The sequence below is a fragment of the Phyllobates terribilis genome, unplaced genomic scaffold, assembly GCF_046119375.1.
Source record: "Phyllobates terribilis strain yellow unplaced genomic scaffold, ASM4611937v1 Scaffold_2__4_contigs__length_985480577, whole genome shotgun sequence".
Taxonomy (NCBI): Eukaryota; Metazoa; Chordata; class Amphibia; order Anura; family Dendrobatidae; genus Phyllobates; species Phyllobates terribilis.
The window spans coordinates 137,883,528-137,908,503 of record NW_027362762.1 but is presented as its reverse complement, the minus strand read 5'-3'; positions in this window follow the sequence as shown (position 1 = coordinate 137,908,503).

Below are 24,976 nucleotides of genomic sequence, written 5' to 3'. Positions count from 1 at the left end.
CCATCCTCGGTGTAACGGTCGGTGGGCCTCCCTCTGAACGACGGGATCCTCCTCTGTCGACGCCACGGGACATCCTCCGGACTGGAAGTCAGCTTGATTGGTCTTGATGGTTCCATCTGCAATGACTGTACGGTCCTGGTCAGTGCAGCCACACTCTTTGTTAGTTCTTGGACCTTATGGTGCAGGTTTGCAGGCTGGGATGGATTTAGGGCCTGTGCATCAGCCCCCACAAGGTCTGCGGGGTAGGGCGCCGCCCCCTGGTGGTAAGTGATGGCAGGGCGCTGGAAAGCTACAGCGCCACCTGGTGTGGGTTCTCGGAGCACCCGGATGGCCCTATCCTTGTACTGCGCAAAAGTCAAATCGGGGTTCTGTAGGATCATGAGGCACAGCTGAGTTCTGTGGGCGCTGGACAGCAGACCTTCTATGAACTGGTCAGTCAACAGTTTATCGGTGTCCTGCACGCTGCCAGGGTCAGCTTGTTTAATTGCTCCCAGAGCTTCTTGCAGGTTCAAGGCATAGTCTCTGATACTATCTTGGGCTCGCTGCTTACAGCCATAGAACCGCATTTTGATTTCTGCTGAGGTACGGGTATCAAAGGTACTCCGCAGCCGGGTCAGAATGTCCTTTACAGTCCTTTTCTCCTCATCTGACCATGATTTCACTTCCCGCTGGGCTGCACTGGTTAGCTGCCCCATCAGAATGCTCACTTTCTGTTCTTCTGTCAGGGGATAAATTTTAAATAAACTGTGCAGTCTTTCCTTAAAGTCAGTTAATGTATGGGATTCCCCTGAGTATTGGGGCAGCCAGGCCGCTCCGGAGATGTAGGGCATGGAGAACGGCATCACCGCTGCTGCAGCCACGCTGGTGGTAGAGGGGGCCACCGCTTCCGACATCTTCCTCCCCCCTAGTTAACCGTGGCCTACCTTCCATTGATCCTCTTCCGTAGGCCACGGCTCCGCTGGTGCTGCTCCGGGCAAGGACCTTGCGTCGCGTTCTGGTGACGTCAGCGTCGCTCTCTCCTTCCAGGACCTTGCGCAGCGTCGGTGCGTAGGGCGGGGTTTCAGGTCTCGCGCGGTTTGGACGTCCACACCCCTCTTCTTCCCGCGCGGCGTCCCGAAGATGGCGCCCGATGGCGGGAAAGCGGCTGAGGATGGCGGGAAACGGCTGAAGATGGCGGGAAACGGCTCCGGATGGCGGGAAACCTCTTTTTAAGGTACAAATACAGTCTTTTTCAGGCACGCAATACCCGTTTGTGGCGGGTTGGTCACAATCCTGCCGAGTACGCCAAAGCTGACTCGCCCCCTGGGCCGTGGGACACCCGGAACCGGGCTTTAGTGCGATGATGGGGGTAGTAGTGGCAACCCGATCCCGTGGCTCAGGGTGGTCAGACCAAATGCTGTGGCAGTCTATTTGTAGAGTTATGAATGTCCGACTACGCCACCCGTGGATTGCGGCCAGGGATGACCGCCGCTGCTAGGCAGACCGCTGGGGCTGATGTTGATGTGCAGCACAGGGGTAGGATAACTTCCCACGGGAAGAGTGTAGCCTCAGGGCAGCGTATGTGAATGCTGGGGGTGATAGTGCAGGCCGCAGTAATAAGAGTGCAGAGTCCTCTTCAAACAGTTCTGGGTCTTTATTGTTGGTATTACTAATGACCCAACAGGAGCACCGGGCAGCAATGGGCCTGGGTGTCTGAGGGCATTCGGACGTGCCTCTCTGCCCTTGCTGACTATCCCCCTTTTCGTGGTGTAATAGACCACGTCCCTGAGCTGGCCGTGTACTTCGCCTGTATGGCTTGCAACTCGGGCCTTTGGTACCTTTCACTTTTCTGTGCTGTAACGGTCCCTCTGTGTGGCGGAGCCTCCAGGCTTCCTAGGCCAAGGAACCTGAAATCCCTTGCGGGTTGGTTATCTGCTGCAGAGCTTGCAACCCTGCCAGCCTCGGACCCCAATGTCCGGTGGTGATTCTCTCAGCCAGGACCGGCTCTCGTCGCCTCTGTCCCTGGCTCGCAGCTTCTCCTCTGCCTCACGGACTCCTTGGCTACAGCTCAACTGTCCCTCCTTCTCTGTCACTAGTCTCAGTCCTTAGCTAGGTCGTCCAGTTCTCTCTAACCCTGCCCTCAGTTCCAGCTTTTATAGGGGCAGCCTGCTCCCCCTACTGGCCTGGGACAGGAGGTGCTGTATGCTGATTGTCCCTGACCAGGGAACCTCCCTCTTGCTCTCAGACACAGCCTTTAATATTTGTGGCATCCAGGCCTGAGGTGACACACCCATACTACATATTTGTGTGCCTCAATTTTTTTTCTCCTCATGGATTCTCATATTCCTCTAGGTTGCCGGCGTTGTTTGATATCTGCTCTTGATATACAATTGTCCTCATGGCAACTACTGAATCATTGTGTTAATTACATTGCGATTGCCCACTCATTCTTTTCTTTTCAGTAACAGTAATGCGTTGTCTAACTCTTTCTGAAAACAGGCCTTGACTGTCAGAAAAAAAGCAATGTCAAATTTGAAAAAAAGAATAATATGATATCAAAAATAAAAAAAAATGTTCTAAAACCAAGTTGGGCATCAATATCTAAAACACGCTGACTGTAACAATGTAACATTTCTGCTTTTTCATATTTATTTTTCACCTTTTCTAGTTCTTTGCTGTTTCATGTCTATTCATCAGACTCCAGAGATGATTCCCAGACACTTATATCTTTGTAGACTCTTAAAGATATATTATTGATACTTCTTGCTATGTAAAGATTGAAGCCCCACAATAAAATACTGTATATGGATACATTCAATTTCAATTCTCAACCCAACCTGTGTGCTTATTTCAAGATAAATAAAAGATTCTTCAAAAGAGAATCTGTCACTGGAGAATAATATCTCTTTATATGGAAAGTCAATGACTTTGAGAGCTAAATCCTATGGATGTTAAAAGTATGGAACCTGTTATATCACTCGTGTAAGCTGTATTTTACTACGGTGCAAGAAATATGAAAAGAAAGCAGTTTAGCTTAAAGGGTGCCAATTTTTCCTTTGTTCCTACACTACTCCCATTTACCATGCTGAGCGATGTCCTGCCTGCTGTATAGGTCCCCATACACATTACATATAAGTTAGTTGGTCAGCCAGTTTCATCAGGATTGCCTAACAAACTAATGTGTATGAGGACTCCTAGACATTCACCCAATAGATGCTGAAGGAGAGACAGATCAAGTAGATTGAATACAAGCACCAATCTTTTTTGCTTTCCACGCAGATAACCCACTGCAAGATGAGTCTGGTAGTAATTTACTCTGCTCTCCCCATAGAGAGCATATATGCCAAGACGAGCATTGATGCGTACAGTATGTGGGAGTTAAAAGAGATAGCTGTAGGCTGATAGTTACCTAAGGTGTATGGAGGTACACAGAGTCCTTGTCACTCTATTATGGTATTACACACCTGTCCCGGGTCCAGGCTTTGCTCTCTTCATCTCGTCTGCTGCCCTCTATTGTGCTCCACATCCAGTTTTTCAGGTTGCCCGGTGTCTGACATCATCTCCCTAGGCCTTCACACTGGTAACCATTACACGTCACACTGGTAACTCCCATTTCATGTAAAACAAGCTCTTGAGGCAGAGTTATCTTCCAGGCAACGTCCTCCCCATAGCCTGGAAGAGGAAGACTCAGGTCCATTAAAGGGGTTTTCCCACAAACCAAAGTTAATTTTAATCAGTAGATCTTGTAATAATAATAAGTTCCACAACTGGATGTATTTAAATAAAATGTTCCTGTGCTGAGATAATCTTATAAATGTGCCCCTGCTGTGTACTGTGTAATGGCTGTGTCTGACCGTGCAGGGACATGGTCTGATCATACCACAGCTCCTGGGCAGGGAAGGAAGAAAAAGAGTATACAGACATTACAGCAGGGGATCACCGCTGATTCTTTCTGCGAGGTAAAACATTTCCCTGCCTGTTTTTAAACAATGTTTTACTTCAAAGAAAGAATAATTTGCGACCCCCTGCTGTAATATCTGTATACTCTTTTGCTTCCTCCCCTGCCTAGGAGCTGTGGTATGATCAGACCATGTTCCTGCACAGTCAGACACAGACGTTACACAGTACACAGCAGGGGAACATTTATAAGATTATCTCAGCACAGGAACATTTTATTTAAATACATTCAATTGTGGAAATTATCATTCTAAGAACTATTGTTTAAAATGAACTTTTGTTCGTGGGAAAACCCCTTTAAGTTCAACCTTTCTCCACCAATTGTACATTTTTGTCATTTACATAAACTGCTACAAGATGATTTATTAGCAACAAGGCATCTGATATGAGACATACAGGTAGGACTATTTTCAGCAGTCTGTAACCTGTATGCCCTTATTAATAGTTTAGATAGGTAAAATGTGGTGACAGATTCCCTTAAAAGATGCAATTGACCACAAAAAATGCAGTGTTTAGTAGTGTTGAGCCACCCCCGTAGTGTTCGAGTTCGGTTCGGTTCGTCGAACACCCGTGTGTTCGCCGAACTGTTCGTCGAACTGTTCGTCGAACACCTTCGAACACCGTTAAAACCAATGGCAGGCAAACAAAAACACATAGAAACACATAGAAAACACCTTCAAAGGTGTCCAAAAGCTGACAAACTGCTCAGAAGACACAACTAACACATGGAAAAGTGACAAGTACATATAGTCATGCGAAAAGAAAAGAGGTGGAGGAGTAAAAGGAGGGGGAGACACAGATATAGGCATGTCATGCCCTTCTAAAATCCAAAAAGTGAGAAGCCGAGACGGCCAGTCCGCTCCTGCCCGTGCCACCTCCGTGTCGCCGGGTTTGTGCCAGAGCCGCGGTGAACCCTGACGGCCAGCCCCCTCTCCCAATACTGGTGCCTGTCCGCTGGTGGGTCGAGAGAGCCCCCCTGTGGTGGAGGCAGCTCTAAGCTTTTTAATTTAAATTGTCCCTCTAATTTGAATGAATACACTTTAAATCCATTTACAAGGATCTATTGGAGGGCAAGTCTCATGCCAGCAGCCGCGTAATTCCAGCTCCAGTAGCGTCCACTAAAGCTGCTGCAGTTAAAAAGCTTTTATAAGGATCGAGCTCGGCTGTCCACCGCAAGGCATCCTAGTGCCAGTCCCAGCCCCTATGCCTTGGGGTGCCTCCTGATGCTCTTCACTAAGTATCCCGTGGTCCCGAAGCATTTCCTTTGAAAAAATTAAGTGTCCAAACTACAGGTGGTGTAGCTTGCTTAACAGCCGGGATAATCCGCTGACTAGCAGACACTGCTACTAGGCACAAAGTATTTCCTGGGCTAGATGCAGTTAAAAATTTGTAAGTAGATACTCTCGTTGGATGCTGAGAAAGCATTCCATAGAGTCTCCTGGCACGCCATATATGATTCTCTTAAAAAGCTTGGGGTAGGGGTCTAGGGGACCCTTTTATAGCCAAAATCACGGCCCTGTATCACAATACGTCACCTAGGCTGAAGATAAATGGAACTGTAGCACCGAGGGCTCGGTTGCTACAGACGTATTGCACCTCACCCAGAGGTGTGATATCTCACTCTCAGATAAGGATGGAGTGTGGATCAGGACCCGACACCTGCATGCATTACACCACATTGCCGTGGGGCAGGGCGACCAATATGCCCCTGAGATGGGCACGACAGTCCCTGTCCCTGGCTGGAGTGGGGGGAGGGAACACTGAGGAAGGGGAACCCTGCAGTGCAGGAGCAGGGAGGAAGCAGTTCCTGGGTGCATTGAGAAGGGAGTATAAAAGGTGGGCACCATCTTAGTTCAGTGCAGAGAAGTCTGAGCAGAAGTGGCAGGGAGCAGGGGCTCTGCATGAGCTCTGCTCCGGAGGCGGGCCTAGTAACAGAGGCCCAGGCCTGCAAGAGGGAGAAGGAAGGAAGAGGAGCGGAGAAGGCTCCAGGAACGAGGAATGAAGGGATCCCAGGGGTGCGGACGGGCGAGTCGCCACCGCACGCCCGAATCCACCTGCGTGGAGGGGTCAGGCCAAAGGGGGAGACCGGTCCCCGAACTAGTGGAGGCAGGAAACGACCCTCAGCTAGAAACCGGAGGCTCTGACATTTTATGTGGCGCAGCCCCTTGCTCCACCCGCTAGGAAGGCACCACATAGGGTCAGGGAAACTGGCGCCAAGTTTACCAAGAGGAGGCCCGAGGCGTTGGTAAGAAAGGCCAGACAAAGGACACACAAAGGGGGTCCTGTGAAGCGCTCCAAAGTTATCTGGGAGTTGTCTGAGCCCCTCACCTGGTGAGCACAGTACGACATGGGCAGCCGTTACCTGCAGACGTGGTCTGGATAATAAGAACTGTGAGTAAAGGCCCTGAACTGCATCACTGACTCCGTGTCGTTACTGCTGCTGCCCTGCACCATCACCCCCATCCTCCGCATACACTGCCCTGAGGCTATACTCCTCCCGTGGGGAGTTATGCTACGCTCTGCTGCACCCACAACACCAGCCTTAGCGGTCTGCCCTGTAGCGGCGGTTCCCTCTGACCGCAATCCACGGGTGGCGTAGTCGGACATTTAAACATCAAAACCACATAAATAGTTCCGCCACTGGTTTGACCGCCCTGAGCCACGGAACCGGATCGCCGCCACGAAGACTACAACCACCAGCATCCACCAAAAAGGGTCCGGCTCCGGGTGTCCCAAGGCCCAGGGGGTGCGTCAGAACATTTTCATCACCTTTCACAATCACCAATGGGACAAGGCAGGGATGTCCTCTGTCCCCTCTCTTATACATCCTAGTGACAGAGCACCTGCTCTCATCAATTCGCCATAACCCCAATATTAGGTGGATTGAGGTGGGAGGCACCGAGTACAAGTGCTCTCTATTTGCTGATGATGTCCTAGTATATATCACTCAATCACATATATCCATCCCTGCTGTTATGGCTGAAATAGATCACTTTGTTACATGGTAAAATTTTAAAATCAATGCAGCGAAGTCTGAGGCCCTCGATGTCTCCCTCCCTAAATCCATATAGGATTCCATCCAGTCCAACTTTCCCTTTGCCTGGCCCTCACAGGGTATCAAATACTTAGGAATTCCTATTCATAGAGACCTCTCCCATCTATGTTATCTTAATTTTGGGCCCTTTATTGAACAATTCCATACAGACCACGGTTGGCAAGTTAGAACTGTAAGATTCACTACGTGCACCACTGGTATTTTGTGGAAAAGCACATGTAAGATTCTGCAACAGTCTCTGCTGATACTCCTGCATGCGTGCATCCCTTTCTATGGCAGGAATAATTTCTGCAAATTTACTTTTGTACCGGGGATCTAACAGTGTGGCAACCCAGTAGTCAGGATTATTTCTAATTCTCACAATTCGAGGGTCATGTTGCAGGTAGTGCAGCAAGAAGGCACTCATGTGTGTTGCGCATCCAGGAGCACCAAGTCCCTGTTGTGTTGGTGGCGAGGTAACAATCATGCTTCCTTCCTCTGTCCTCTCCCCCCAACCTCGCACAACAGAAATGTGATCAAGGTCTCCCTCATCTGATGAGTCTTCCATCAGTTCGTCCTCCACTTCTTCCTGGGCTCCTGCACCTTCCTCACTAGTTTGGCTGCTACCATGCGCCCTGGTAAAATCATCTCCCCCACCCTCACATGCCTGCCGCCCTGGTGCTGCCGACCGTCTGGACCTTGCAGATGTTAGCCCTTCCGCATACAACTCCTCCTCCTCTACTTCCTCCACCTCCTCTTGTGCCACCACCTGACTCCGAATTCTGTTTAACATGTGCTCCAGCATGTAAATCACCGGAATAGTCATGCTGATAATGGCATCGTCAGCACTAAACATCTTCGTCGCCATTTCAAAACTGTGCAGAAGGGTGCATAGGTCCCTGATCTGAGACCACTCCTCCAGCGTGATTTGCCCCACCTCTGAATCTCGTTGGCCCAGGCTATACGTCAGAACGTATTGCACCAGGGCTTGTCGGTGCTGCCACAGTCGCTGCAACATGTGCAGAGTTGAATTCCACCGGGTAGGCACATCGCATTTTAGCCGGTGAAGTGGCAGGCCCAACGACTTCTGTAGAGATGTAAGTCGCTGAGCTGCGGGATGCGAACGGCGGAAGTGAGCACACAGCGACCGTGCCCTCTGCAGAAGGCCATCTAGTCTGGGATAGTGGGCTAAAAATTGCTGGACAACCAGGTTCAACACGTGAGCCATACAAGGCACGTGTGTGACATTGCCCCGGCGAAGGGCCGCACCCAGGTTTGCAGCATTGTCGCACACGGCCTTCCCTGGTTTCAGGTCCAGTGGAGACAACCATTCATGAAATTGGTTCTCCAGAGCTGACCACAACTCCTCAGCTGTGTGACTCACATTTCCCAGACATTTCAATGTAAAAACCGCCTGATGACGTTGAACCCTACTGCCAGCATAGTAAGGAGGTGTGCAGGATCCCTTCTGCGCAGTTAGAAAGCTTGTGGCATGACCAGACAGGCTTTGGGTGCAGGTGGAAGACCGAGAGGAGGTTGAGGAGGCAGAAGCAGTGGAGGAAAAATGACATAAAGAGGATTGACGCACAACTCGTGGGGACGGCAAGACTTGGACAGCAGCCCCTTGTCCTGCTGTCACCATAGTTACCCAGTGCCCAGTCAGCGACATGTAACGCCCCTGTCCATGCCTACTCATCCAAGTGTCTGTGGTGAAATGCACCCTGTCACACACAGAGTTTCTCAAAGAAGCGGTGATGTTGTGTGCGACATGCTGGTGGAGCGCAGGCACACCTTTCTTTGAGAAGTAGTGCCGACTGGGCATCTGGTACTGGGGCACTGCGACGGACATAAGGTCTCGAAAATCCTCTGTGTCCACCAGGCGGAAAGGCAGCATTTCTGTAGCCAAGAGCTTGCAGATGGTGAAATTCAACCTCTTAGCTTTCTCATGGCTAGGAGGAAATGGTCTTTTACTTGTCCACATCTGAGGGACCGAGGGCTGGCTATTGTGCTTAGACGGGGTTGATAAGGGTGTCCCCGGCAAACTGCCGGTCTGTGAGGAAGATGCAGGCGGACATGTTAGGTTGCCTTGATCCAAAGGTGGTGCTATCGATGTCGGACAGCGCTCAAGACCAGCTGGTGTTACCACCTCCAAAGAAAATGATGACCTGCCAATCACGCTGGCTGTTGCGGGTAAAGAGGTGGCAGGTCTGCGCCCCAAAACAGGTGTGACTGCTGTCCCCCCAGTCACAGAGGATGAAGAGGCCGCGGATGCACAAGATATGGCAGACGGTGGTTGGCCCGGCCGGCTAGACCGCATTGTAGCACACTGAGCTTCCCACTGCAACTTATGCTTCATGTCCATGTGCCGGTTCATGCATGAAGTACTCAAACTATGTATTTTTTGGCCTCTACTTAGCTTTTGCTGACAAATGTTACAGATAACACGAGTTGGGTCATCTTTATCGATCTGAAAAAATGCCCAGGCTATGCAAGGCTTAGCACCCATGCGACCTGAAGAGCCACCACGACTTGTGGTGAGAGGCAGAGTTGTGTTTGAGGATGCAGTTGTTGACGTGCTTCCAGTACTACGTCTCTGTCCAGGAAGGCGCAACCTGACCTCGTCGTCACTAGCATCTTCCTCCACCTCCTCTGCTGACCTCATCTCTTGGCTGACTGTGGGTTGACAGTAAGTGGGATCTCCGACCTCATCATCATCACCCTGTGCGTTATCACACCCGTCGTCCTCAGAGCCAACCTGTTCCTGCCCTGACAAAAAACTAAAGTTGTCGCTCCAATCAGGTATTTGAGTCTTATCATCGTCTTCCTCATTGTCTCCACCAACAGGAGTTACAGTTTGGGAATGAGGGTCTACATTATGGTCAGAACCTTCTGCGTCTGGTCCTGGATCCGACTCATAAAGATTCTGGGCATCAGTGCAGATCATTTCCTCGTCTGGATTCACAGAAGCGCTGGAGTCGACCTCTGATTCCCAGGCTATAGTATGAGTAAACAGCTCTGCAGACTCAACCATCTGTTCTACCTCATACTCAGACGGGCAGCTGGAGATTTGGGAGCTGTGAGGAAGCAAGTGCGATTTGGGTGACACCTTTGAGGACTGGAGTATTTGTGATGTTGAAGTTGATGTGGAGGAGAGCCCACTTAAAGGAGCACTTGATATCCGTTGAAGCACCTGCTGTTTTTGTGCCTCATCTGGAATTTGTAGCGATTGGCGTGGCCGTAAGAAAGGGATCTTATCACATTGTCCGCTAAAAGAAGTAGACATTTTAGTTTGGCTGGAAGATGGTCTTTCTTCTGCACCTACCCCACGGACACAACCTTTTTTCCCCTTCCCAACACGCCTATTCCCCTTTCCACCAGCAGCAGGCCTTTTTCCACTAATTTTGGTGGTTAACTAATTCACAACTCTGGAGTTGTTTGCACAAAAAAACAATGGATGGTAACCGAGCAGAGCTGAGTGGCCAAACTGTGGTATTAGGCCAAAACTATTGGATGGGTTAGATGCAGAAAAAAAATATTTTTAATTTGCAACCTGATGGAGGTCAGTATAGATGGACTAATAGACCAAGTCCCACACACCGCTAGAAGCCCAAATATTTTTTCAGAGCTAGATGCAGAAATTTTTTTTATTCAATTTGCAACCTGATGGAGGTCAGTATAGATGGACTAATAGACCAAGTCCCACACACTGCTAGAAGCCCAAATATTTTTTCAGAGCTAGATGCAGAAAAAAATTATTTTTAATTTGCAACCTGATGGGGGTCAGTATAGATGGACTAATAGACCAAGTCCCACACACTGCTAGAAGCCCAAATATTTTTTCAGAGCTAGATGCAGAAAAAAATTATTTTTAATTTGCAACCTGATGGAGGTCAGTATAGATGGACTAATAGACCAAGTCCCACACACTGCTAGAAGCCCAAATATTTTTTCAGAGCTAGATGCAGAAAAAAATTATTTTTAATTTGCAACCTGATGGAGGTCAGTATAGATGGACTAATAGACCAAGTCCCACACACCGCTAGAAGCCCAAATATTTTTTCAGAGCTAGATGCAGAAAAAAATTATATTCAATTTGCAACCTGCTGGAGGTCAGTATAGAAGGACTAATAGAACAAGTCCCACACACTGCTAGAAGCCCAAATATTTTTTCAGAGCTAAATGAAGAAAAAAATTATTTTTAATTTGCAACCTGATGGAGGTCAGTATAGATGGACTAATAGACCAAGTCCCACACACTGCTAGAAGCCCAACTATTTTTTCAGAGCTAGATGCAGAAAAAAATTATATTCAGTTTGCAACCTGATGGAGGTCAGTATAGATGGACTAATAGAATGATGCTATGCCCAAAAGATTTTACTTCACTAGGTGCAGTAAAAAAATTGGTATTCTATACACAGGTGGTATATCTTGCAACACAGATAGGCTACTCCACTGACTAACACACTCTGCAATAGGCCAAAAAGGATTAGCTTTGCTAGATTCAGCCAAATGCTGTGAAAAAAACTTGCACAGCACTGGCACAGACCTGCCCGGCAAAAACTGATAGGAACTCATATAACCTAGTCCTGAAAAGGACTCCAATTACAATTAGTCTTTACTCCCACAATCTATCTATTTAAGAGCACAGACCTGCCTGATAAAAGTTGTAGGAAATGCTGTAACCTAGTCCTTAAAAGGACTGCAATCACAACTATTCCCTACTCCCAAGCTATCTGTATATTTGTGCGAAAATTGGCTTGAAATTAACAAGGTATAGCGCACACAGCAACAGCGGTGCCGTCTAACACGCAGCTGCAGCAGTGAGAAAATGGTGGCGACGGGGAAAATGGCTTGGTCTTATAGGGCAAGGACATGTGACATACACTGCCAATCACACATGCCCTTGCTTGTGTGAAAAAAAGCACTTCGCTCCGTGTGTGCGCTGCTGATAGGCTGACAGATTGCACCTCCCCACTGCAAATGCGGGAAAGAGAAAAAAAAATGGAGATCTTCATTGTTCCTGCAGAGATCCATCCCCTGCCCCTCCCCCCGCCCCGCTGTACACTCAAACTGCGTATTAACATTAATTTTCATCATTACTGAGAAAAAATCCAGTTATGATTTTGGTGCACGAACAGTTATCGAACATAACCTCGAACAGCCGAATTTTTCTCAAATTGTTCGTGTTCGCCGACCGGCTCGAACACCGCCCAAAACAGCTCGAATTTGAGATTGGCGAACAGTTCGAGTAGAACAACGCTCATCTCTAGTGTTTAGGCTATATAAGAATGTGGTCTAAGGGTAAGTGACTGATAGAAATCTCTGATGTGCAGCCAGCCACCTTTCCATTGAACCACAGGATGAGTGTTGAAGCTGTAAAGCAGCAAACAGAGTCAGCAGACCACATTTTCCCCTACAGATTTCAGCACTCCCATAAAAATGAATGCGCTGTCACCTCCCCATTGCATGAGAGCTAATGCTGGGGCACTGATTTTGAGACTTGAGATGGGTGTGGGTCCCAGGCATGTCCTATCAATGTCTCAGGTAGGACCCCCTTCCTTACAGTTTCCCCCCCTTATTGTATTCCCCCTTACAGTATTCCCTGATAATAGAAGTCAGGGAATAATTGCATACTCCCATTCAGGGTCTCAGACCCCTTGTAGCATCGGCGTCTCTGCCCCGTACTATGCAGAGACGCCGTCCCTCTCACCTCCCCGCTCCAGGCGCGGCGTCCTCCAGCGCTTCTCTCCCCGCTGCTTCCGGCACGCGCTCCTTCCCCGGCAGTGTGCTTAGGGCGCGCGCGCTCCCCCTCTCTTAAAGGGACCGCGCGCGCCGTCCTAAGGAGTCCCCGGCCAATTGCCGCAGGACCTCCCATATATAAGGCACCTCCTCCAAAATGGAGGTGCCCGAGCAATGTTGTTGCAAAGCCTTCACTCTGCTTCAGCCCTCAGGTCCCGTTACCAGTTACCTGCCAGTCACCTGCCAGATTCCTGCTTGTTACCTGCCAGTCACCTGCCAGATTCCTGCTTGTTACCTGCCAGTCACCTGCCAGATTCCTGCTTGATACCTGCCTGATATCCGTTTACCTGCTTGCAAGCCTGCGGTCCGACGGTCTGCCTTCCGACACCTGTCAATCTGTCTATGGACCAGCCTGCCCGCTCACCTGGGAGCGCTCACCTACTACCTGTCTGCTAGCCTACCTGGAGGCTCCGCCGTCACGTGCTGTGACCACCTGCCTGTCCAGAGACTCTTGCCCGCTCACCTGGGAGCGCTCACCTGCTACCTGCCTGCTATCCTACCTGGAGGCTCCGCCGTCACGTGCTGTGACCACCTGCCTGTCCAGAGACTCTTGCCCGCTCACCTGGGAGCGCTCACCTGCTACCTGCCTGCTAGCCTACCTGGAGGCTCCGCCGTCACGTGCTGTGACCACCTGCCTGTCCAGAGACTCTTGCCCGCTCACCTGGGAGCGCTCACCTGCTACCTGCCTGCTAGCCTACCTGGAGGCTCCGCCGTCACGTGCTGTGACCACCTGCCTGTCCAGAGACTCTTGCCCGCTCACCTGGGAGCGTCCACCTGCTACCTGCCTGCTAGCCTACCTGGAGGCTCTGCCGTCACTTGCCGTGACCACCCGCCTGTCTATAGACTGTCCCCGTCACTTGCCGTGACCTCCTGCCCTTCTACCCAGAGACTGTCCCCGTCACTAGCCATGACTTCCTGCCCGCCTTCCCTGGGAGCCACCTGCTTCCTTACAAGGACTGCCCCCTTGTATAGTTGCTCAGAGGTTCCACCTCCCAGACCCGTTACAGTTTGCTCGGGCCATGGAACCCGGTGGTCCCCAGATCTCCGATCTGCACCAGGAAGTCTTACGTCAGAAAACTCAGCAGGAGGTGGTACTGTCCTATCTACGGTCCGTTAACTCTCGTCTAGGCGCATTGTGTGACTCGTCTTTGTCTACCTCTGGTCCAGCCGTGCCCATTCCTGCGGTACCGCAATCCAGTCCCTTCATGGTACCCAACTATGGACCTCGGCTTCTGGCACCTCCACGCTTTGCCGGCGAACCTACTTTAGCTCGGGGTTTCATAAACCAGTGCACCCTGCACTTTGAGCTATTGGCATACCAGTTCATCTCCGACCGGGCCAAGGTGGCCTTCATCATGTCCCATCTCACTGGGGAGGCACTGGCATGGCTAAATCCCCTGTGGGAGAGGGGATCCCCTGGTGTCCGACCTGTCGTCTTTCCTCGCTGCTTTCCGGAAAGTCTTCGATGAACCTGGACAGAAAACCTCTTCTGCCTCCTCTCTGCTACGTCTCCGCCAAGGGAGTCTCACCGTGGGCCAATATGCCATACGGTTCCGCACCCTCGCTTCTGAGCTTACCTGGGAAAATGAGACTCTGGTGTCCGTCCTCTGGGAGGGTCTTTCCGGTCGGATTAAGGACGAGTTAGCTGGTCGGGACATTCCTACCACTCTGGATGACCTGGTGTCACTAGCTACCCGGATTGGCATCCGGTTCCAAGAACGTGCCAAAGAGACTGCCTGGGAGAAAGACTTTTCTTGCTCTGCTCCTACTTCCCTGAGACCTGCCTATCAACCAGTCACTCCGCGGGCGCCCTCGCCTGAACCTATGCAGATCGACCAGACCAAGATGGTCAGATCTCGCCAAGAATCTCGCCGAGCCGAGTGAAGCTGTTTCTATTGTGGCAGTATGGAGCACTTCATCCGTTCCTGCCCGGAAAAGCCGGGAAACGCCAGTGTCTAGGACCGCTCGGAGAGGTCGTCCTAGACAAAAGTAAGTCCTCTCCGTCTCTGACTTTACCGGTCTCTATTGCTTGGGGAGAAAACCGTCACTTTGAACTCGCCCACCTGGATTCTGGAGCTGCTGGAAACCTCATCTCCCAGTCTCTGGTAGAGAGATACCTTATTCCCACCAAGCCCCTGGCTGAACCATTGTCAGTCGCCTCCGTGGATGGAAGACTTCTCTCGGAGACCATCCTGCTCGTCACTGAACCCATAACCCTGCAGGTGGGAATGCTGCACTCTGAGGAAATCTCATTCCATGTGCTGTCCGGACTTTCTCACTCCCTGTTGCTAGGTCTACCTTGGCTCCAGACACACGAACCCGTATTGAACTGGCGATCTTGTGAAGTACTCCGATGGGGTCCAGACTGCCATAGGACCTGCCTGGTTCCGGTCCGCCCAGCTCGCCCTCCGCCTACTCCAGCTAATTTACCAGGTCTTTCGGCTCCTTACTGGCCCTATGCGGACGTCTTCGGTAAGAAGGAAACAGAGACGTTGCCACCCCATAGGCCATATGACTGCCCGATCGACCTGGTACCTGGCACCACTCCTTCCCGTGGGCGTATCTACCCGTTGTCTGCAGCCGAGACCCGGTCCATGTTTGAGTACATTGAAGAGAATCTGGCTAGGGGATTTATCCGAAAATCTACCTCCCCGGCTGGAGCCGGATTCTTCTTTGTCAAAAAGAAAGACGGCTCGCTACGTCCCTGTATTGACTAGAGAGGACTCAATCTCATCACAGTAAAAAACAAATACCCCCTGCAGCTCATCTCCGAATTGTTTGACCGTCTCAAGGGCACCAGGATCTTCTCCAAGCTGGATCTACGAGGAGCATATAACCTGGTCCGTATCCGTCAAGGAGACGAGTGGAAGACGGCATTCAATACCCGGGACGGTCACTATGAGTACCTTGTGATGCCCTTCGGTCTCTGTAATGCTCCCGCTGTCTTTCAAGAACTAGTCAACGACATCTTCCGTGACCTCCTGTACTCCTGCGTAGTGGTATACCTGGACGATATCTTGGTCTTCTCTCCGGATCTCCCTACACACCGAAGGGATGTTCGTCAGGTCCTGCTTAGGCTTCGGCAGAACCACCTCTATGCCAAATACGAGAAGTGCCTCTTCAACCAGACCTCCCTTCCGTTCTTGGGCTATGTCATCTCCCAGACAGGTCTGCAAATGGATCCCGAGAAGCTCTCTTCCGTTCTAAAATGGCCTCGTCCTGAAGGTTTGAAGGCGATACAGCGATTCCTGGGCTTCGCTAATTACTATCGTCTTTTCATCCCACACTTCTCGTCTCGGACTGCTCCCACACCTGCACTCACCCGTAAGGGGGCTAATCCCAGGACATGGTCGCCTGAAGCCGAGGAGGCCTTCCTTTCCTTAAAGAAAGTCTTCGCCTCTGCTCCCGTCCTGCACCGTCCGGACTGTAATAAACAATTCTACCTGGAGGTTGATGCCTCAGGAGCCGGAGCGGTACTCACCCAAAAATCTTCTACCGGGAGAATGGTAACCTGCGGCTTCTTCTCCAAAATCTTCTCGTCTGAGCGCAACTACTCCATAGGAGACCGTGAATTGCTAGCCATCAAATTGGCACTGGGGAAGTGGCGCTATCTGCTTGAAGGGGCTCTCTACCCGGTAATTATCTACACGGATCACTAAAACCTGGCATATCTCCAAAATGCCCAGAGACTCAATCCTCGCCAGGCCCGGTGGTCCTTGTTTTTTGCCCGCTTCGACTTCATTCTTCATTTCCGTCCGGCGGACAAGAACGTCAAAACTGATGCCTTGTCCCGGTCCTTCCTGTCCTCCGATCAAGAGGAGGAGCCTTCGCACATCATCGACTCCTCCAAGGTGATGAATGTGGCCCCCTTGGATCTGACTCGTCTCCAACCCGGTAAGACGTTTGTAGCTGTAGCAGATCGGGAGAGGGTTCTTCGCTGGGGACATTCTTCTAAGCTAGCTGGCCATGCTGGCCAAAAGAAGACCTTCCAACTCATTACCCGGGATTACTGGTGGCCTACCCTGCGTAAGGACGTGGTAGACTTCGTCGCGGCCTGCTCATCCTGTCCCCGTAACAAAGTTCCCAGACATCTTCCAGCCGGCCATCTCCTGCCCCTTCCCATACCTGCTGCTCCTTGGCAGCACATTGCTATGGACTTTATCACCGATCTTCCTATTTCTGCCGGTTGTACAGTCATTTGGGTTGTCGCTGACCGCTTTTCTAAGATGGCCCACTTCATTCCCCTGCCTGGTCTCCCATCTGCACCCGAGCTGGCTAAAGACTTTATCCGCCACATCTTCCGTCTCCATGGCCTGCCCCTCCACATCGTGTCGGATCGTGGGGTTCAGTTCACCTCACGCTTCTGGAGAGCCACATGTAAGCTGCTTGACATCACCCTGGAATTCTCCTCCGCTTACCACCCACAGTCCAATGGTCAAGTGGAGCGGATCAATCAGATCCTGACCAGTTACCTCCGGCACTTTGTTAATGCACACCATTCGGACTGGGTGGATCTCCTACCATTGGCCGAGTTCTCTTACAATAACCATGAGAGCGAATCCTCTTCCAAATCCCCGTTCTTTATAGTCGGTGGCCAACATCCCCGGATTCCACTTCCTGTCTCCGTTTCTGTGGACAACCCTGCTGCGGAGTCTCTTGTCAGCGAATTTTCTACTATTTGGGAGAGTACCAGGTCCGCTCTTCTTCTGTTCTCTGAGCGGATGAAGAGATATGCTGATAAGAGACGTCTGGATCCGCCTCAATTCCGTCCGGGAGACAAGGTTTGGCTCTCGTCCAAACATGTGCGGCTCAAAGTACCCTCCTTCAAGTTGGGCCCTCGATTCATCGGTCCCTTCGAAGTCCTCAGGCAAATTAACCCTGTGGCCTGCAAATTAAAACTCCCGGCCACCCTACGGATTCCCAACTCCTTCCACGTATCTCTCCTCAAACCCGTTGTCTTTAACTCTTTTTCCAATAATCCAGGTGCCCCTCCTGCTCCGGTTTCCGCTGATGACGTCTTTGAGGTAGAGAGTATTCTGGCCTCCAAGAGGGTAAGAGGAAAAAACTTTTTTCTGGTGGATTGGAAGGGGTTTGGTCCTGAGGAGAGAATTTGGGAACCCAGGGAGAACATCAACCCCCCCTTCTCCTTGAAAAATTTCTTTCTGGCCAAAAAAAGAGGGGGCCTAAAGGGGGGGGTACTGTAGCATCGGCGTCTCTGCCCCGTACTAGGCAGAGACGCCGTCCCTCTCACCTCCCCGCTCCAGGCGCGGCGTCCTCCAGCGCTTCTCTCCCCGCTGCTTCCGTCACGCGCTCCTTCCCCGGCAGTGTGCTTAGGGCGCGCGCGCTCCCCCTCTCTTAAAGGGACCGCGCGCGCCAGTCCTAAGGAGTCCCCGGCCAATTGCCGGAGGACCTCCCATATATAAGGCACCTCCTCCAAAATGGAGGTGCCCGAGCAATGTTGTTGCAAAGCCTTCACTCTGCTTCAGCCCTCAGGTCCCGTTACCAGTTACCTGCCAGTCACCTGCCAGATTCCTGCTTGTTACCTGCCAGTCACCTGCCAGATTCCTGCTTGTTACCTGCCAGTCACCTGCCAGATTCCTGCTTGATACCTGCCTGATATCCGCTTACCTGCTTGCAAGCCTGCGGTCCGACGGTCTGCCTTCCGACACCTGTTAGTCTGTCTATGGACCAGCCTGCCCGCTCACCTGGGAGCGCTCACCTACTACCTGTCTGCTAGCCTACCTGGAGGCTCCGCCGTCACGTGCTGTGACCACCTGCCTGTCCAGAGACTCTTGCCCGCTCACCTGGGAGCGCTCACCTGCTACCTGCCTGCTATCCTACCTGGAGGCTCCTCCGTCACGTGCTGTGACCACCTGCCTGTCCAGAGACTCTTGCCCGCTCACCTGGGAGCGCTCACCTGCTACCTGCCTGCTAGCCTACCTGGAGGCTCCTCCATCACGTGCTGTGACCACCTGCCTGTCCAGAGACTCTTGCCCGCTCACTTGGGAGCGCTCACCTGCTACCTGCCTGCTAGCCTACCTGGAGGCTCCGCCGTCACGTGCTGTGACCACCTGCCTGTCCAGAGACTCTTGCCCGCTCACCTGGGAGCGCTCACCTGCTACCTGCCTGCTAGCCTACCTGGTGGCTCCGCCGTCACGTGCTGTGACCACCTGCCTGTCCAGAGACTCTTGCCCGCTCACCTGGGAGCGTCCACCTGCTACCTGCCTGCTAGTCTACCTGGAGGCTCTGCCGTCACTTGCCGTGACCACCCGCCTGTCTAGAGACTGTCCCCGTCACTTGCCGTGACCTCCTGCCCTTCTACCCAGAGACTGTCCCCGTCACTAGCCGTGACTTCCTGCCCGCCTTCCCTGGGAGCCACCCGCTTCCTTACAAGGACTGCCCCTTGTATAGTTGCTCAGAGGTTCCACCTCCCAGACACGTTACACCCCTTACAAACTGACAACTGAAATCTTTATGTCCTGTGTTGTGAGAACAGTTATACAATTGTCACACATATAATAATAATGGGTGGACACAACCTAAATACAAATTAGAGTGCCAGTCGTACATGCATAGCTACAGTATTACCATTTCAATGATAATTGGTTCACCTGCTATGTTTACATATAAAGGATCTCAAATCATCACTATATTATCCCCTGATGAAGCCACATTAAGATGGCGATACACATAGGTAATCTTGCTATCCCCATTACTTACTGGATTTTTTCAGGTCACTCTATTGGGTTATAGCTGCATTATTATTGTCTCCTTTGATATGAAAGGCTTTATTGTCAATGTACTCTATTGAATATATTGTTGTTTTTTTTTCTAACACCTTAAGGGCTCGCTCACACTGACGTATAACAAGGCCTAGTGCAATGCGATGTTTTATAGCAGATCAATGATTATTTTTCTCATGCTGATTCGGCATGAGATAACAATAGCAGCATACTGCGAGTACCTTTGACAATAATCGAACCACGCGCATACAAGTCCGAGTGCAGTCTGATGTACATGCACATAGACAATGGAGAAGATAGAGAAATAAACTTCTCAGTCCTCTCTGCACCTGTGATATGATTTTCTCATGTGAGAGAATCGGATCACACTAAGATGATACTCAGCTCACACTGGGACATACTTTGATCCTAGTGTCATTAGCATAATTGGCCCGATTCTCGCACATGAGAGAATATATGCAAGTGTGAGTAAACCCTAACATTTTTTTTTTCATGCTACAGTGGGTGCGGAAAGTATTCAGACCCCTTTAAATTTTTTACTCTTTGTTTCATTGCAGCAATTTGGTAAATTCTAAAAATTTCATTTTTTTCTCTCATTAAAGTACACTCTGCACCCCATCTTGGCTGAAAAAAAACAGAAATGTAGAAATTTTTGCAAATTTATTAAAAAAGTTAAACTGAAATATCACATGGTCATAAGTATTCAGACCCTTTGCTCAGACACTCATATTTAAGTCACATGCTGTCTATTTCCTTGTGATCCTCCTTGAGATGGTTCTACTTCTTCATTGGAGTCGAGCTGTGTTTAATTAAACTGATAGGACTTGATTTGGAAAGGCACACACCTGTCTATATAAGACCTCACAGCTCACAGTGCATGTAAGACCAAATGAGAATCATGAGCTTAAAGGAACTGCCCAAGGAGCTCAGAGACAGAATTGTGGCAAGGCACAGGTCTGGCCAAGGTTACAAAAGAATTTCTGCATTACTCAAGGTTCCTAAGAGCACAGTGGCCTCCATAATCCTTAAATGGAAGAAGTTTGGTACCACCAGAAGTCTTCCTAGGCCTGGCCATCCAGCCAAGCTGAGCAATCGTGGGAGAAGAGCCTTGGTGAGAGAGGTAAAGAAGGACCCCAAGATCACTGTGGCTGAGCTCCAGAGATGCAGTAGGGAGATGTGAGAAAGTTTCACAAAGTCAACTATCACTGCAGCCCTCCACCAGTTATGGCAGAGTGGCCCAACGGAAGCCTCTCCTCAGTGCAAGACATATGAAAGCCCGCATAGAGTTTGCTCAAAAACACATGAAAGACTCCCAGAATATAAGAAATAAGATTCTCTGGTCTGATGAGACGAAGATTGAACTTTTTGGTGATAATTCTAAGGGGTATGTGTGGAGAAAACCAGGCACTGCTCATCACCTGCCAAATACAATCCCAACAGTGAAACATGGTGGTGGCAGCATCATGTTATGGGGGTCTTTTTCAGCTGCATGGACAGGACAACTGGTTGAAATTGAAAGAAACATGAATGCGGCCAAGTACAGAGACAATGACCCTAAGCACACAGCTAAAATAACAAAGGAGTGGCTTCAGAACAACTCTGTGACCATTCTTGACTGGCTCAGCCAGAGCCCTGACCTAAACCCAATTGAACATCTCTGGAGAGACCTGAAAATGGCTGTCCACCAACGTTCACCATCCAACCTGACGGAACTGGAGAGGATCTGCAAGGAAGAATGGCAGAGGATCCCCAAATCCAGGTGTGAAAAACTTGTTGCATCATTCCCAAGAAGACTCATGGCTGTACTAGCTCAAAAGGGTGCTTCTACTCAATACTCAGCAAAGGGTCTGAATACTTATAACCATGTGATATTTCAGTTTTTCTTTTTTAATAAATTTGCAAAAATTTCTACATTTCTGTTTTTTTTTCAGTCAAGATGGGGTGCAGAGTGTACTTTAATGAAAAAAAAAATTAACATTTTAGAATTTACCAAATGGCTGCAATGAAACAAAGAGTGAAAAATGTTAAAGGGGTCTGAATACCTTCCGTACCCACTGTATATTGGTTCTGATACATCAATATAGGAATCTTTTTGGATTTGCTGAGTTTATTTTTTTGATCTTGTATTTTTTTGTAAGCCTTGCTCTTATTTTGACTATGGGGTGGGTTGTCATCTCAATCCACCACTTTGGATATGACCTGTTCATTTTAGTGTGATTTTAAATGTTTTTAATCTGTGGATTTGTTCTGCCATTTTTTCCATAGTGTTTGTGATAAGGCTATTCTACTATTTATTAGGATGTGCAGTCCTCGGTTTCTACATGCGCCTTTCATTCTTTTCATCTGTTAATCCAGTTTTACAATTTTTTACTTGGATGTGAACGGTGCTTGCAAAAATAAAGTAGTTATTTCCCCCGCAATAAATCCTCTAGTAAAAAAAATAAAAAAAAGCCAAATGGGAGGCACATGACACATAAAGAAATATAAGTGCCTCCTAGTATAAACTCTTTGACTCTTCTTTCTGTGTGTCAGCTTTCTCTCTCTTTCCTTTTTATGAGATAGAACCAGTCGGGAGTTTATTTATAGTGAAGGAAGCAATCACTTCTAACATGTTCCCGAATCAGGAAACATACAATAATAACAAATGGGTAAAACGTCTTCCCCTTGAGTGGACTATGTCAAAGAAATATAAGCTGAGCTAATAATCTTAGCGAAACTTCAGGTAGTCAACAACAGCAAGTCTTCCCCCTAAGGCAAGAAATCCACTGTATATAATCGCCTGCCAGCTGACTCAGTGGAAGTTTGATTTTCCGTTCCTAGACATAGATCCTTATATTGTTTTTTTTCTTTCGCAAATGTCAAATAGTCTTGAAATCATCCAGTAGAATAAAAAGATGCAGTTCCACTTAGCACTACATATTGAAACTACAATGAAATGTGATCAGTCATCTGAGGACTAACATTTTTATTATTTGTTTCACAGTCCAAAGCAGCAGTCTGTCTTGTTCATTGCATAGCAGTTACTTTAGTGGTCTGTCGCAGCCGCTCTAGAATAATGTCCCATCCAGAAGTCAAAGTTACCTGGAAATTGTAGACTAAATCAGTTTTTCCAGGATTAAATCATTTATATCTATCCTTCGTTGTAATAAGGGATCTTGGTGATTAACCCCCTTCCAATCAAACACTGAAGATAATGAGAGATATTTAAAACTCTGGGGCAAGTGGGCATCTGTCTATGTAAAAATAAATTCCCAGTTTTTAATTGGAGGACCCAAAAATGCTTAGGAGGATGAAAATTCTTATCTTCATGTATAAAATGTATTCATATGTATCATAAACAGTTCTTATGTGGCTACTGAATGGGCAACTATGTTCTGAATTGAAAATTTCATTCCCAGTTCGTAGAAAAAAGATATATAAAGACAAACTTCAAAGAAACTGTTCAGAAACTATTGCCCCACGTTTATTAACCACTTCGCCACGAAGCCTGTTTTCACCTTCCTGACCAGGTCAATTTTTTTAATTCTGACTACTGTCACTTTATGAGGTAATAACTCTGGAACGCGTCAACGGATCCCACTGATTCTGAGACTGTTTTTCCATGACATATTGTGCTTCATGATAGTGGTAAATTTAGACCAATATTTTTGAGTTTGTGACAATATCTGAAATTTGCCGAAAATGTTGCAATTTTCAAATGTGTAATTTTTATTGAGAGGGATTGATGGATGCGGTACGCACTACAACATAACTGAAAAGAATATAAAGACCTACCTGGAGTCGGTGTAGCTGTATAAAGAGTCCGGTCCGGACGTAACCAAAATCGCTTCAGGGATATCCAAGGTGAGTATGAAAGCTGCGGAACTCTGTGAAGAATCCAAAGTGGATATGTCCCACTTGTTTCTCCGATGCGCAAGGTAGACGGACAGACTGCAGCGGTGGGTAACGGAACAGTCCACGTGGTACAGAGATGGTGTGCCAGCCGGTCACACCTGCACTGCTTCCAAAAGTAAAGTGCTGGGCGCTCTGTGTCTGAGTGACATCACTGGGACTATGGGCTTCCCTCGCTGCAAGAGGATATTGCCTGCACATCAAAACACTTCTGCTTTTGTGCCTCGGACAGTGACAGGGGAGCTGTTGTCACGGTGTATGGTGGTCAAGATAAGGACATCCCTCTTGTCCGTATACTTGACCACCAGCATGTTGTCGCTGCATTGGGCTCTGCTGTCGCCCTTTCTCCGCAGTTGCCCAATTAGTGGCTTAGCGAGGCCTCTCTGATTTTTTCACACTGTGCTGCATACAGCTGTGCCTCTGGCAGAGAGGGTCTTAACGAATGGGATTCTGGTGGAAAAGCTATCTACGTAGAAGTGATAACCCTTATCCAGCAGTGGGTGCACCAATTTTCCCACTCATACCCAGGACAAAGGGGCATTCAGAGGGGTCAATCTGGGTGTCCCTCCCTTCATAGACCCTAAATCTGTGGGTGTAGCCTTAGGTACTCTCGCACAGCTTGTACAGTTTAATTCCGTACCTGGACCTCTTACTGGGCAGGTATTGTCAAAATTTTTAACCTCCCTTTGAAATGAACCAGAGATTCATCTACACAGACGTTCCTTTGGGGGTTGTACGTCCCTTTGAAATGAACCAGAGATTCATCTACACAGACGTCCCTTTGGGGATTGTACGCCACAGCAAATTTTCTGCTGAAGTTTTGAACTACTGGCCGAATTTTACATATACGATCAAAGTTAGGATCGTCTCGGGGAGAACACTGCGCATTATCATTATAATGCAAACATTTTTGGATTGCTTCAAATCATGTCCTTGTCATGGACATACGGAAAACTGGTGTGCTGTATAGTATATCAGTACTCCAGTATTGCCAAATTTGTTTTTTTCACTATGCCCATATGCAGCACAAAGCCCCAAAATGTAATTATTTTTGTTGCATTTACAGGGGTCCATCAGGCGTGTGATGACATGGGATTTTGGGTGAAAAAATGATGGGCATACAAATTTATCTGGGCCACCATAAGATTTATTATATCTTCGCTGAAAAAGAATTTGAAAAATTTAATTTCAGTGAGGCCTGTTGGATCAAGTTGGATTCCTGGGCTGCCCATGAAATCCGGAATAACAGGCTGATAATTTTTTGGGGGTAGAGTCCATATGGGATCGATTGCTAAAGGGGTTGCCTGGGTCCTAGGGAACCTTGCTGGGGGTCCCTCCATGCTTGATGAGGAGGAAGAAAAAAAAAAGGAAGAAAAAAAGAGGAATGTGCCATCTTCAACTCTGCCTGAATCTGTGTTAGAGGCAAGGAAAGTCTATGCCTCCTCTGCTGAATAACTTCTTGACGAATGGGCCATTTTTATTTTATTCTTCTAACCAGTGTGGATGTGTGTGTAAGTCGGGCGTGTTTAATACTATTTATTATTAAATTTACTATAAAATGTAGAAAGAAAAA